General features: G+C 42.5%; 1 protein-coding gene across 1 annotated transcript in view; it reads left to right on the top strand.

Moving 5' to 3' along the window:
• The first annotated feature begins 3,820 nt into the window (after positions 1-3,820).
• LOC101117358 (zinc finger protein 501-like) overlaps positions 3,821-16,150 on the top strand; it is a 49,656-nt gene continuing 37,326 nt past the window's right edge. The window contains exon 1 of the mRNA XM_060399198.1: positions 3,821-4,068. The gene's annotated coding sequence lies outside the window, so the exon portion shown is untranslated. The remainder of the gene's footprint in view (positions 4,069-16,150) is intronic.

Here is a 16,150-nt window from a genome sequence, read left to right as displayed (position 1 = left end):
GAGTTGGTCATTCTCGCGGAAAAGAAAGTGTAGAGAAAAGTGGAACAGAGAGAGGCCAATATTCCTTGGGGTACGTGGAAAACCAGTAAATCCCTTAGACAGAACTTGTACCACTCACGAAGGTGCAGGGCGTCCTCTCGAGGAGGTCTTGAAAGCCTGGGTGGGAAAGTCAGCTCGGCAGGCTTCCATGCTCTGAAGAGGTGGAAAACTAGAAGAAACCTCAACCTCCCAATGAAAAAGAACCAGACCAGCACTTTACAGGAACAGATCACATTTAATGAGGCGAGAAGGGGCAGCAATCAGAGTAGTGAGCTATGGCACCCCACTCCAGTACTCTTGCCTGGAAAATCCCATGGACGGAGGAGCCTGGTAGGCTGCAATTTATGGGGTTGCTAAGAGTCGGACACAACTGAGTGACTTCCCTTTCACTTTTCACTTTCATGCATTGAAGAAGGAAATGGCAACCCACTCCAGTGTTCTTGCCTGGAGAATACCAGGGACAGGGGAGCCTGGTGGCCTGCTGTCTCTGGGGTTGCGCAGAGTTGGACACAACTGAAGTGACTTAGCAGCAGCACTAACCCAAGAAAAGAGTAAATACATATAGGTATTTATGTGGAAATCTACTGTCTTAAGGGGGCCTGTTCTTCTCCAAGGATGTTCAGAGTAGTTATCTCTTAAATGGCTGGGTCAAGGAATTCTGGAGATCAGCCAGAGGTTGGGACCGCTGGGAGCCTGGCAATCAACCTTAATGCCCATTTTTTTCTTCAGATGAGAGAGTTCTTTGTTTTGCATAGAATGATCGGAGGACCCGGAGGTGAGTTTTAACTCCAGGCTATTTTGAGCCATCTAACTTTCCTTCAGTATAGGGTTGCCAAATCTGTTTTCAAAAAAGGAGGATGTACATCTCAGTGTTTTTTTTTCAAAGCTTTATATAGGTATAATTTACATGTAGTAAAGTGTACATATTTAAAATGAAATATTGAGACTTTCCTGGTGGTACAGTGGATAAAAACCCACATGCCAATTCAGGGGACACAGGTTCAATCCCTGGTCCAGCAAGATTTCACATGCCTTGAGGCAACTGAGCCTGTACACAACTACTATTTACTTTTCTTTGTAATAGATACCTTTACATTTTCTATAATTTATATGATGGAATCCTTAAGTGTTGCTTTTTTTCCTGTAATTATTTTATGTGACATTTGTAATATAGATGTTATATGAATGGTTCATCTCCCTCCTTTTTCTTGGTTCAGTCCTCTTTAGATATACTGCTATTTAACCATTCACTTGTTCATGACAAACCTAGGTAGCATATTAAAAGGCAGAGACATTACTTTGTCAACAAAGATCCGTTTAGTCAAAGCTATGGTTTTTCCAGTAGTGATGAATCGATGTGAGAGTCGGACCATAAAGAAAGCTGAGTGCTGAAGAATTGATGCTTTTGAACTGTGGTGTTGGAGAAGACTCTTGAGAGTCCCTTGGACTGCAAGGACATCAAACCAGTCACTCCTAAAGGAAATCAGTCCTGAATATTCATTGGAAGGACCGATACTGAAACTCCAATACTTTGGTCACCTGATGCGAAGAACTGACTGACTGGAAAAGACTCTGATGCTGGGAAAGATTGAAGGCAGGAAGAGAAGGGGACGACAGGGGATGAGATGGTTGGATGGCATCACCGACTTAATGGACATGAGTTTGAGCAAGCTCCGGGAGTTGGTGATGGACAGGAAAGCTTGGCATGCTGCAGTCCATGGGGTCACAAAGAGTCAGACACGACTAAGTGTCTGAACAGAAACATTCACTTGTTTACGTGCATTGTGGATGTTTCCAGATTTTGACAGTAGAAAATAAATTGGTGCAAACATTTGTATATAGTTTTTATAAGGATATTTATTCATTTTTTGGTCAAAGTATATTGCTGTGTCTGAATCATGAGGCCTGTGACTATTTAGCTTTTGAAGAAACTAACAATTTGTGACCTAATAATTGTTTTTTTACATTCTTTCCAGCACTGTATGAGGGTTCCAGTTTCTCCACCTCATAGTGAATACTTTATTTGGTCAGTTGTTATTAATTTTAGCCTTTTCAGTAAGTTTATCATGCTGTCTCACTGGGTTTTTTTTTTTTTTCCCTCTAAGAATTCATGATTAGCAGGTTTGTTTTTTTTTTTTTTTCAGATGTTTGGTCTCTGTTTTCATTTGCTCTAGCTTATAAAATACTCACTTTTATCTTCTGCCTACTTTATGAACTTTGGTTCTTTTCTTTTTTTTTTTTTTAACAAGTAGGACAAAGATGTACATTGAAGAGTCATCCATCTTCACTTGTTGAACAATGTGATTGTTAAGATTTGCTTTCAGTGCTGGAAGAATGTGTCCTGAGCTTTTTCAGTTTTTGTTATGCACAGTGTAGTGGGACACGTGTACCATACATTTTACAGATTAATATCCCCTGGGAATTTCCTGACGGTCTAGCAGTTAGGACTTTGCTCTTTCACTGTCTGAGGCCCAGGTTCAGTCCCTAGTTGGGGAACTAAGATCTCACAAGCTTCATGCCACATGGCCCAAGCGGGGGAAAATAAAGACTAATCCGCCCTAATATGTCGTTCGTCCGTTTCTAAAGTCCAGACTGGATAATAAACCCTTGCTTTGTAGTGTTTGGCCATTTTCCTGCTCCATTATGACGGATGGTGGGTTGGAGCAGGACTGTTAGATGGATTAAGTGCCATCAGGATGGACAGTACATCTCAAAAGCCCAGTGTGGAGGGAAATAGGAGGGCAGGGGTCAGTCTCTGCAAGCCTGGGTCAGGCAGCCTGGGTCAGGCAGCCTAGTTGTTGGGTTCACATCCTGGATCCCATTGCCTTGACTCACACCCGCCCTCTACCCTCCCTGACCCCCTGTAAGCAGGGATAAGGAGAGATCCTGTCCCCTGGTCTTCAGAGGAGCTGAAGAGCCGTGTCACCCGTGCCCCATTAGGAGGGTGTGGCAGTGGTGACACACTGAGCCCAGCCACCCTGCGCCCCTCCTGACGCTCACAGTCCAAGCTGACGCCATGAAGCCACGCTTCGGGTGGCCAGTGCTACGGGACACTAGGGTGTCAGCATGCGTTTTCCACCTGAGAATCTTCAGGTGGCTTACTGGAGCTCCTTCAGGCTCAGTTCCTGACTGGATTTGCAGGCAAATGATAGCATTTAACTTGTTCTTCGTGAAAGTCAATAAAGAGACTGGGACTTGACCGTGCAGGAGCCACGGGCTCCATGCTGGTAGAGGATCTAAGATTTCATGTGCTTCCGGGCAAGCCCACGCATTGCAACTGAACAGCCAACATGCTGCATCAGACACAGTCAAATACATAAATATTTTAAAAGCACTCCTAACTCAGAGACCCCGCGGGAGTGGACTTGAGTCTTGTCCCCCACTCTCTTGCTGGGTGCCCTGCAGTAAATTTTGTACTTTCTTTCATCGCCACCAGGTGGCACTAGATCGGCTTTGTGGAGCCAGTGGACTGTTCCGTTTAGTAACACAAGCACTTCGGTGATCCATGGCAGACTGATCCCACAGAGTCTAGTGTGGCTCCTTTAGAGGAAAAGCCGCGTCTCTGTCCTTAGAACTGGAGGCATCGTTTTCCAGCGACGCTCACTGGGGAGCTTAGCCTTTTCTCTTCCTCCTGAAAGTCTCGTAGGGAGAGCCTTTGCCCGTGACTTGCTCGTGTGTTCGAGCTACATTACCCGCGGTGTTCAGAGCAAAGGGCAGCGTGGGGGACGAATGAATTACCGGGAAACAGGCAATTTCCGTTTAAAGCACAGCTCGTTGGGGCGGGACTTCCGGCCTCCTCCCTCAGGCGGCCGTTTTAACTGCTGTGGGTCCGTTCAGGTCCGGAGGCCTGTTAGGGCTGGGCGATGGGACCGAGAACATTCGATGGGAGGGCCTGTCGTCGCTGCACAGAGACGGGTCTGCGCTTCGGCGACGCCGCCCGGGGACCGCCTTGCCCGAGCCTCCCCGCCGTTCCTGGCCCCGCTCCGCCCCGAGCCGCTGGAGGCGGCGGCGCTGAGGGACCAGCCTCAGGTAAATGGCGTCCTCCGGGCGCGCACTGCCCTCACCCCACCCGACACGGAAGCCCCGAGAGCGAGGCTCCTGCCCACGTGCCCGCAGCCCAGGCCCCGGGCTCCAGGACGGCGAGGCGGTCGGGGTGGTCCCTGTGTGTGACGGACTGTGTGATGGCGCGTGGGACAGGGTGACGGGCGGAGGGACCCGCAGCTGCAGAGGCTTGGAGGTCGGACTGTGGCTGGAGGATTCAGGAAACCTGGGTCCATCTGATGTCTTCAGGACCCAGACAGTGTGAAGCGGAGTCATGACCAGACTGTCCGGCTGAGGGTTGTGTCTTTACTGTCGGGACCTAAGAAGGTGTGGGGAGAAGGACATGGCAACCCGCTCCAGTGTTCTTGCCTGGAGAATCCCAGGGACAGGAGCCTGGTGGGCTGCCTTCTGTGGGGTCGCACAGAGTCAGACACGACTGAAGCGACTTAGCAGCAGCAGCAAGAAGGTGTGGAGAGTTTTGAACAAAAAGGGGAACAGGATTTACATTTGCTTTTAAAATGTTTCCCAAGGCTATTCAAAGGAAAAACAGATTTGAGGGGAATGATGAGAACGCTGAGGCACTAGGAGGTTGAATCTTTGTTCCAGGTCACACTGCTGGTAAGGAGTGACAAAGTGCACCGAGGCATAGAGGTCAGACAGCCAAGTTGAGGTCACCTGGCTTGGTCTCAGCATGGATGCATATGGGGTGGCATGAGCCTCAACCTTTCTGTCCCCACTGTTACATTGTTCTAAGGTCTGTCTCTTTTCACAGAGTCCCAAGGCTGCAGAAGTACTTACAGAAACAAAACGGGTATGTGGAGGGTGCCCTAGTTCCTTTCTGGCTCTAACCCTCACTCAGATGTTTTCTGGTTTGTGGAATCCGGGAACTCTTAGGTGCCGTCTTCCTAATCCTTGGCTCTGGGCACCCTCGAGAAACCCCATGCCCAGAGTCTTAAGTCCATATTAGAGGTTATATGGTTATATTTCCATTTCTGGCAACCATCGTAAGGTAGTGTGGAAAGTTACCCCTGGAGCTGGTACCACCATGTGCAAATACTTAGTAGTAAAATGAAGGTGGGAGTGTTGAGGAAGCACAGGTATCCTTATCTGGAATGAACACGAAATATAGGATGAATACCTGAGAAATGGAGCATCTATTCTGGAGGTATTGGGTGGTTTCAATCAGAGGAGGGAGGTGATATTATCAAGGTCTTAAAAAGCTATCTCTGACTGTAGGTAGAGTGGAAAACAGACCGTGGGAGTGAGAGGAGTGAGGCAAATCCTGGTAGAGTCTACTGACATAGTCTAGCTGAGAGTTAATGGGCCAGAGTTGTGATTTAGTAGATGAGGTTGAAGTCTGGATGCATGTTCTAAAAAGGGGTAACTAGGTTTTCTAGTTTGGATGGTGAGAAGTGAAACAGAGAAACCAGAGATAACCCCAGGGTGTTTGATCTTAGCAGCTGTAAGGATGGAAGCTCCAACGGAGATGAGGAAGTTGATAGTGTGAGTAATAATCACTGGGTTTATCAGAAGCTTTTTTTTTTTCTTTTTTTTTTTTTTTTAACCATATTTAGAGTCTGAGGTATTTCAGGGACCAGTAAGTGGAGGCATCAAATTGGCAGCTGGACTCACAAATTGGAAAATCGAAAGAGGGATTCAAGTGGAGATATCCAAAATGTGGCAGCTACTATGTGGACCCAAGTGAGTGACCTGTGGTCACATTTAGGAGGTATAATCTTCATGTTACTGTCCTAACGCTGTTCAGGGAGCAGGAAGTAGAGGATAGAGGCTGAGCACTGGGGCTCTTGCTTGAGTACCTGAGTGATGGTATTGGGTTTCTTGGTGGCTCAGATGGTAAAGAATCTGCAGTGCAGAAGACCTAGGTTCGACCCCTGGATCAGGAAGATCCCCTGGAGAAGGGAATGGCAACCCACTCCAGTATCCTCACCTGGAGAATTGCATGGACAGGAGCCTGGCAGGCTACAGTACATAGGGTTCCAGAGTCAGACACAACTGAGTGACTATCGCTTTCACCTTTCAAAGGCAGTTGAGGGAGGTATGTGGCCATAAAGGTAGGGTGTATCAGACATGAGAGCCTGGTAAGTGGCCAAGGCTTCCAAGAGAAGAGTAGGTATGAGTTGGATGCCAGGGGATAGCAGTGATTGAGGCAGGATGGCATACAGACCGGAGCTATTGCTTATTCAATTCACTAGGGACTCACCAAGATTTTGTGAGGACTTTAATGGGGCCTGGAATGTTTCATTCAGCCTGGTGGATATGGACAGAGGCAGATATGGTCATTTGTGATAATTAGTGGGATTGGGGTGACTTGAATGAGGGTTAGCTGGACAGAGAAGGCTGTCATTGCTGAAGGACAGCGAGAGCTGCACAGAAATGGAAGAGGGCCATGGGTGTCCAAGATTGACTGGTGGGTTTGTGTGGCTTAGTCTTAGGCAAGGAGCAGCCATACAGGAAGAGAGGCCATAGAAGGCTTCGATGTTCCCACCCTCAGTGGGTGCTGTGGGAGGTCTAAGCTAGTATTGAATCCTGTCTGAATTTGCTGAGCAAACCTGGGTGCTTTCTGCAAAGTTGTATGTTAAGAACTTAAATGAAGGACTTCCCTGGTGGTCAGGTGGTTAAGAATCCACCTGCCAATGCAGGGGACGCAGGGTCGATCCCTGGTCTGGGAGGATCCCACGTGCCACAAGGCAGTTAAGCGGGTGCGCCACAGCTACGATACGAGCCCATGTTCTAGAGCCATGAGCTGCAACGGCCGAGCCCTTGTTCAGTTGTACGTCTTCTGAGAGGAGTGGGGCCAAATGGATGAGGTTCAGGGACGCTTGTACCTTGATGCTGGAGACCCTTGAACTTAAAACCTCCCTGGGTGAGGTCCTCACACCCACCTCTGTGCCCCGCTGTATTCCTTGCTCTCTCTTTTCACCCTAGAGCCTGGTCTGCCCTTCCTACATCAGAACCACGGACAGTGCGTCCTTCCCCAAGTCCCTAAGTAGGTGCTGGGGTTGGTTGGATAAGGTGTGTGCACTGCTGCCTTCTCTCCTTGAAAAGTCCCAACTTCTGCTTTCATGAAGCCTCACAAAGAATGATTTAGGGTCAGCCATCTACTGGTCACTGTAATGGATTCTGTTTTGCTTGCCCTCTGCCTGACCTGGTGACTTTGTCCGGATCTAAAGCACTCTAGTACCCTAGATCCCATTTCTCTCTTCTAGCTGACATTTCCTCCTGCCTGCCTGTGCCAGGATTTGCCATCATTGACATGTGTACTAATTACGTGGACCATGGTCTTTCCTTGCAAGACTCTCTGAAGTTTTCTGTAACAGTTTTCTTTCCTGTGTACTGCTGTGTGCTGCGTTATTCTGGCCTGGTACTGGCTACACTTTGTAATGTCTTTCTCTAAGTAATTGCATCACATGGTTGCCATGTGTATTTGCTCATCTCGGGAGTAGGATGGAGTGCATTCAGTGGCTCACAAATGACTGTTAATCCAGTCACAGCAAAATGCATCAGGAGGCTCCTGGTCTTAAATGGCACCTGGGGGAGGGCATGACATCAAGGCTGTGTTCAAATTATAGGAGAAGCTTCCTGTGTGTGATTAGTATTTTGTGCCATTTCTAGCAGCTACACCTCATTTCTGGTGCTGCTTCCCCATTCTTGACATTTTGACGACTTGTCTGTTCGACTCGTCTGTCCTACTCTTCCATACCGTACACGACTAATCCTCGCCTCTCTGGACGCTCCCCTGCTCTTCTTACTGCTTCTTCTGCAGTGCTCTCCAGTGTTGGCTGTTGCGTCTTGTGTCACGAGGTGTGCACTATCTGTGAATAGTCCTTGCACACAGACTGTTCTGTTGCAGTTGGATATTCTTGGTCCTGGACTTAGCCTTCTACTCTAGTGGTCACGTGTCACCAGCAAACAGGAGCCCTCTGGAAATTACTTACAGATAAACTGGTTCTGGCCCTGTTCTCCTCCAGATATCCCGTCCCATAGCTGTGTCCTTCACCTTACGAGGCCTTCCCCATTCTGTGCTCTTTATTTCCCAGTACAGCAAAACGGCCTGATCTTTAGCCCGCGTCACCTCCCTGGTCCTGCGGACAATCCCATGGACTTATCCTGAGTTGTGTTCAGGTAGCCCTCTCCGACCATGTACTGTGTTATCTAGCATCATCTACAAGGGTGCATTATAGAGATGTACATGGCTCTGCAATGTGAAGAGGCCACAGAGGTTTTCAGAAGGCAGATCATAAAACAGAAATACAATGGCATTATAAATTTTAAGTTTCATAACTGTGTCTAAACACACATCCATTCTTCTGGATTCCACTAAATAGTGTGAAGAACAGAGAGAGAGAGCATGTCTGACATCTAGGACCTGTCTTGACTTCAGCTCAGTTACATTTCCTCATTTTGCCAGGAGTAAATCCATATGGAGAAGATTCCAAGTCTGGGAAGCCACTCTAGAGGGCTCATCATTTTCCTGTGTTCCCTTTTCGTGGAACCTGAGTACCAGGTCACTGCATACAGTTAGTACATTATTTCTGACCAGGTGTGATCTTGGATCAGAGATAGAGAACAAACACATGGGGTAAAACAAAGGAAAGAGAAGAGGGACAGAGAGGGAAGTGAGAGAGATGAATTATGGTAGAAATGACACATAAATATCCGGAAGTGGCGCAGTTCTGAAATAAGATACTGGTAAAAGAGTTCTATAGTTTTTGAACATGGGAAACACTAATGTATAATATTTTAGGTCAATTAATTCTTCAAGGTATAGAGAATGAGAAGCAGTTCATTAGAAAGGATAAGAAGCAAGCTATAAAGAGTGAAACTATGGTCTAGACTCATGAAAATCCAGATTCTTAGACAGATGGGAAGGTATGATAAGTCTTCAACAATAAAAATTAAAAATTGACATAACTGAAAATAAGTGAGGGAAAATACATTTTCTAACACATTTGAAATGAGATAGTTTTCAAAGGAGAATAATCAAAATAGAACTCTAATAAAGGTTTATTTTGCTAAGTCAACAAACTGTCTGCCCTGCTGTCAAGAGAATTGATAGAAGCAGTGTTTGCAAGCAGAGTGGGTTCATAAAGAGAGGAAAGTTTCTTCAAAAACAGCAGCAACAGGAACAGCCTGACGCTGCTGTGTTCCAGGTTGGGGTGTTACTCTGTGACTCTATGAATCCCAGTCCATGTGGGCTATCAAACTGGCCCTCTCCCTCCATCAGGATATCTGACGTTCTGTTACTGTACAGAAGAGAAGGCAGGGCTATGCCCTGTGGATCTGAATGTGACTAGAGCTCTCTCACACCTTCCTTCTAGAATTACGAGCTTATATCCTAACTCTGCTTAGATTCAGCGTACACTTGAATGACAATATTGCACCTTCCTTTTCATGAATATGAGATGTCTCTTCCATTTATTTAGTTTTTCTTTGATATTTTTTTATCAGAATTCAGTAGTTTTCTCCATATAGCTCTTGTATATGTTTTGTTAGATTTGTACCTGAGTATTTAATTTTGGAGGATGCTAATGTAAATGGTAATATATTTAAAATTTTAAATTCCATTCATTCACTGCTGGCATATAGCAACAACCTTGCTATAATTTCTTACTGGATCGAGAATTTTTGTTGGTGTTGATTCTTTCAGGTGTTATACATAGAGACTTTCTTATCACTTGTTTACAGAGACAGTTTTATTTCTTCCTTCCCAATCTATACCTTTTAATTTTATTTTCTTGTCTTACTGAATTAGCTAGGACTTCCAGGACAATGCTGAAAAACAGTGGGTAGCAAGACATACTTGCCTTGTTCCTGATTTTCGTGGAAAAGCTTTGAACTTCTCACAAGTAAGATTAAGCATCCGTTGCTTTTAAGTATATCTGATCATCTCTGCTTTTGTTTATTTGAAGTTAAATGCATCATTTTGAGTAAGGTCTTTATTTCACAACCTGATACTTACTATGCTATGTTTATTATGTCTATTTATTATATTTTTGTAGATTTTCTTCAAATGTTGGATTTTCTCAAATGTTTTTTCTGCATCTATGATATGATCATGTGATTTTTCTTCTTTTAGCCTGTTGGTGTGATTCTTGTTGTTCAGCCGCTCAGTTGTGTCCGACTCTTTGTGGCCCCATGGACTGCAGCACACCAGGCTTCCCTCTCCTTCACCATCTCCCAGAGGTTGCTCAAACTCATGTCCATCAAGTCAGTGATGCCATCCAATCATCTCGTCCTCTGTCGTCCCCTTTGCCTACCTTCAATCTTTCCCAGCATCAGGGTCTCTTCTAATGAGTCAGCTCTTTACATCAGGTGGCCAAAGTTAATTTGTATTTGAATATTAAACTAGCCTTGCATACTTAGGATAATTCCATTTGGTTGTGGTGAATAATTGTTTTTACACATTGTTGGATTTGCTCCTGTCCTCATGAGAGAGGTTGGTCCATAGTTTCCCTGTAATGTCATTGTCTGGTTTTGGTATTAGAGCGATGTTGGCCTCATAGCATGAGTTAGGGAGTATTTCCTCTGCACTTTTCATCTGGAAGAGATTGTAGGTAACTGGTGTAATGTCTTCCTTAAATATTTGGTAAAATTCACTAGTAAATCTCTTTGGGCCTGGTGCCTTCTGCTTTGGAAGGAGAGTAATTATTGATGCAGTTCTTCACTAGAAAGTAAGAATAGACAATCTGAATAGGCCTGTATCGTTTAAAGAAATTAATAAATGCTGTAAAAGCATTTGAGAAAATCTAACACCCATGCTCTCCTTTTTCCATTTCATTGATTTCTATTCTAATTTTTATTTCTTTTTCTGTTTTGGATTTAATTTGCATTTCCTTTTACAATTTTCTAGGATGGAAATTCAGACTAATGATTTTGTATATTTCTTCTTTTTATGCTGTAAATTTTCCTCTAGGCACTGCTTTCTCTGCAACCCGCAAGTTTTGGTAAATTGTTTTCATTTAGTTTCAAGCAGTTTGAAATTTCTCTTGAGATTTCTCCTGGCTCATAAGTGTCCTTGAATTATTTAAAACTATGTTTTTTCCTCTCCATGTATTTTGGGATTTTCCAGCTATCTTTATCTTTTTAATTTCTACTTTAATTCCATTGTGGTCTGAGAGCAGACAATGTGTGATTCTATTCCTTTAAGTTTGTTAAGGTCTATTTTATAGCCCAGAAAAGGTGGTAGTGAATGTTCCATGTGAGCTTGAGAAGAATATGCAGTCTGCTCTTGTTTGATGAAGTAGTCTTGTAGATATCAATTATATTAAATTGACTGAAGGTGCTTTGAGTTTAAATATGTCCTTAACTGATTTTCTGCCTGCTGGAACTGTCCATTTCTGGTAGAGGGATGTTGAAGTCTCCCAAATATAATAATGGATTCATTTATTTCTGTTCATCTGGAGCTCTAGGTCCACTTTCACACTCACAAAGCACAGTTAATTTCCTTCTCATAGTTTCCCTCTGAATTCCTCTATAGTCTAGCCACAGCAGGAGATTGTCAAGTAGAGAATTTCTTCTCCCACTTCTGAATCCCTTCTTCAGATCTGCCTGACTTCCACTTCTGTTTCAGCCAGAACAAGTTCTCCGCATTGAGAACTCATGTGATTACATTAGGCCAGCCTGAATAATCTCTGCTTTCAAGTCAAACAATTAGCTACTCTAATTACATCTGCAAAATTCTTCTATCTTGTAACAACGTGCTCAGGGGAGTAACTCAAGGGTCAGAGCCACAGCCATCAAAACTGCCAGGCATAGTCTCTTTTCCTAATTCATTTCTAGTATTTTGTAGCACATTTCATGTTTTTATCTTCTCAACTGTAAGTCTGAAATTGTTTTTATATATATAAATCCACACATCTCAGCCATGGGATAAATATCCATATATAACTACAACTACCATTGTCTGGCACAAGTTGACTTAAATTCCAGGTTTCACATGTTCAATACAGTGCTTAGATTAAGCAGTAGTTTGCTTCTAAGTACATCTGATTATCTCTACCATTGTTTATTTGAAATTAAGTGCATCATTTTGAGTAAAGTCTTTATTTTGCTTATTTACTTTGATTTTGTAGACTAATCTTTTGCTCTTCTCATGATATTAACTTGGGGGCTTACTCTCTGAGTCTGTGAAGAATTGATACTGATGCTGCCTTTGTGTATAGGTGTTACTTCTGCCCTCCTGACGGGCCTCATTTGGACAGACCTATCACATAAGCCTACTATCTACCCAGTATTCTACATGATGAATACTTAGGCAGTGATGTTTTAGATTTTCACACAAAGGCATACACATATACAACAGCCAAGTTTATAACTGTACAGCATGATTACTTACTGTTCAGTGTTTTGGTATTCTAAGGTAGGAACTGTTGTGGAAACATAATTTTAGATAAAATGTCCTGCTAACCCAGAAGACTTCTTCACATAAAAAGAAGAGAGAGGAAACATTTTTTTTTCTTGTTGAAGAAGCGTTGAGGCAGAATGTGATAGGCATTACAGGCAATCTAGTAAGGAGATCATGAAGTCAGTAAGGAACCTCACCCTTTTATGTGACCGTGCAGTACAGTGTGTTACATACATGTTCTTGAGATAAATGAGAACTGGTTCTCCAGTAAGAGGATTTGACAGTACCATTTTTCATATCATTCATGCTAAATTTACCTTCTAATTGGAGTGACTATTGGTGTTTGCCAAGTGTCTTTATCTAAAGGAAAAATATATGTCTTATACCTTTATGACAGGAGGTAGTTTTATAAATTAGAGCCTGGCACCTGCTGAAGTTAGGTTCCTTCTCTCCTGCAGAAACTGGAAGATAAGGGCACACTCTTACGTAATGATTGAATTTAAAAGAGCAGTCTCTCAGGTCCCAGAGCTAAAGGTTTCCAGAATGCACATCTCGCAAAAGGCTTATATAGCTTTAAAAAATATATCGTAATGGGCAAAGGAAGAAAAGTTTTCTGAAGTAAATGCCTTAAGAAAAAGTGGATGTGGTGATGAAACTCTCCTTTTTAGCCTCGGAGGATTTATTTTTCTTTTTTTAAATTTGTGTTTGCTGTTACAAAATTCACTGTTAATTTGAACTTTAAGCTGATCTCCAAAAAATTTATTTGCATTTTCTAAGCATATTGGCTGGGTGAAGTTGCTTTCAAATGGAGAGGAAAAAGTCCTAAAAATTTACTAACTTCTGGAAGCTTTAGAAGACTGGAAGAACTGAAGGGATGTCAAGAATTCTGTGTGTGGGTGTGTGTAAGTCAGATAAAGCCAGGACAGCATGTGATCACTTCTGACAGGTTTTGATGGAAACACCAAAGGAGAGAGATTTTCCAGAAGAGACATGATGTGTCACTGAGTGTTTATTCATGTAGGAGAAATGATAAGATTCCTTTAAAAATTCAATTAAAACAAATTGATTTTATTAAAAATTATTTTTAATGCTTTTAGTTTTAAGTATTAAATAAGTATTTTTAATATAAGTAGAAGTTTAACAAAATTCGACAGCCATTAGCACCTAAAAACAACATTCCAAGACCTACATTTTCATGTAGTCTTTATTGTCCATATTTGATAATAACTTGCCATTTATTATAAGTAACATGGTGCAGTGGTAAAGAATGTGCTTGCCAATGCAGGAGGCATGGGTTCGATCCCTAGGTCAGGAAGATCCCCTGGAGAAGGAAAGGGCAACCGACTCCAGTATTCTTGCCTGGGAAGTCCCATGGACAGAGGAGCCTGGAGGGCTACAATCCATGGGGCTGCAAAGAGTCGGATATGACTGAGGGAGTGAGCACACATGACTAACTTATAAACAATACTTGGTCATTGAGAAATAGTCTTACCTGTGGCGAAATGTGTAATTCTTCAGCTCTGTGATGTCTGCTTCACTTAAAATTGATTGAAAAAATTGTTTTCGTCTTTTAGTATTTAATCGTGTAAAATGCTTTTTAATGTGTTCAGATATGAAGCACATAATTTAATTATTTAAATATCATTTCAATCCAGAATATTTAGGTAATATGGTTGTCATTAATGATAAATCTTGCTGAAATAAGTTACATTTATTGCCACTAATAAAACGTCATAGCAACAATACCTCCCATAATGAGTTTTTCTTTTCAACATTCATATATATTCCTGTAGTAAATTAATACTGCATGGATTTCTTTTTCAAGATTTTAATTTGATGGTTCCCTATTATTTACAGACTCAAAAGTTTTTAGTACTTGTTCAGTGACTTTGAAATCTGTCCTAATTTAAGATCCTCAGGATTATCTCTTGTTCACTTATCACATTTTTCAAAAGCATAAATACTGAGTGAACTTTTTTATGCTTATGACAGTGCAGTGATCTGTGAGGAACCTCATCCTCTCCTGTTTCCACAACTCCACGTGGTTTTTACAGTAAGAAACTTGTACTCACTTAACTATATGCAAATTAACAAATCAATGTCAAAATTCATTATTGCAGAGACTGAATATGATCTTTGGTATGATTCATTCTTAAAAATTGTTTTATGGTTCTATGTCTTAATAGATGTAAAAGACATCAGAAAAAAATTAAGCACTTTCCTTCACTTCTTGGATCTGACCGTTCTCAATACACTTTAGCCTCAGCCTCAATACTTCATCATAGGAATGAGCAGAGCTTACAGTGCTTCTGTCTCTCTATTCTCTATTCTTTGCACTCTGCCTGCTCTCGCTGCCCCCTTCATCTTTTCCTGAATGCTGATACTGCATAATGACTTAAAGCATAAAGAAGAATCACACTTTGAAGACAGTGTCTTCAGAATAATTATTCTGGTCACATGCTCAGCTTAATTGTATCTCCTCTCAGACATCACTGCTAAAACTTCTCTAAGATTTTCACATTTTAAACCATATTTGGATACTCTGCTGAGACATTTCAGACATGATCTCTGAATCACTACATAGTCATGAATAGCTTTCTGTAATTTGAATTTTATAACGTTTTCTCAGGTAATAGTTCCTCATGCAGAGCACTCTCTGTAATCCAGGGGAAATGATAACGACTTTCCAGTGATGAGATCATAGTTTCAGTTACTCCGTGCAGTTTGGGGTTCAAACACCTTTTTCACACATGCTTGATCTGTGAATACCACACCTGTTAATCTGTATGAAATCTGCATGTCTTTCATTGTTCTGTTTTTGAGAAATAACTATCAGGCTATCCAAAAAGAAACTAAATGATAAAAATATTATATGCTTGCTAAATTGGACAGAATAACTTACTTTGCTGTTAAAAGTATTTTCTGAACCTTTGTACTCCTGCTGACCCACCTGGAGTATTTTTTCTCTTCTTCCTGACCAAACATACAGAGACTGATCAAACTGATTCTAACACTTCATAGTGTATAGATTTAATTGGAACATGGTAATGTTTAATACGTGAACCATGAACTTCCTGATGTTCAAGCTGGTTTTAGAAAAGGCAGAGGAACCAGAGATCAAATTGCCAACATCCACTGGATCACGGAGAAAGCAAGCGAGTTCCAGAAAAACATCTATTTCTGCTTTATTGACTATGCCAAAGCCTTTGACTGTGTGGATCACAATAAACTGTGGAAAATTCTGACAGAGATGGGAATACCAGACCACCTGACCTGCCTCTTGAGAAATCTGTATGCAGGTCAGGAAGCAACAGTTAGAACTGGACATGAAGAACACACTGGTTCCAAATAGGAGAAGGAGTACGTCAAGGCTGTATATTGTCACCCTGCTTATTTCACTTCTATGCAGAGTACATCATGAGAAACGCTGGGCTGGAAGAAACACAAGCTGGAATCAAGATTCCCGGGAGAAATCTCAGTCACCTCAGATATGCAGATGACACCACCCTTATGGCAGAAAGTGAAGAGGAACTAAAAGCCTCTTGATGAAAGTGAAAGAGGAGAGTGAAAAAGTTGGCTTAAAGCTCAACATTCAGAAAACGAAGCTCATGGCATCCGGTCCCATCACTTGATGAGAAATAGATGGGGAAACAGTGGAAACAGTGTCAGACTTTATTTTGGGGGGCTCCAAAATTACTGCAGATG

The sequence above is a fragment of the Ovis aries genome, chromosome 14 (genome assembly GCF_016772045.2).
Source record: "Ovis aries strain OAR_USU_Benz2616 breed Rambouillet chromosome 14, ARS-UI_Ramb_v3.0, whole genome shotgun sequence".
NCBI classification, from domain to species: Eukaryota; Metazoa; Chordata; class Mammalia; order Artiodactyla; family Bovidae; genus Ovis; species Ovis aries.
Note: the sequence above shows the minus strand (reverse complement) of the source record. Positions and strands in the feature narration are given on the sequence as shown.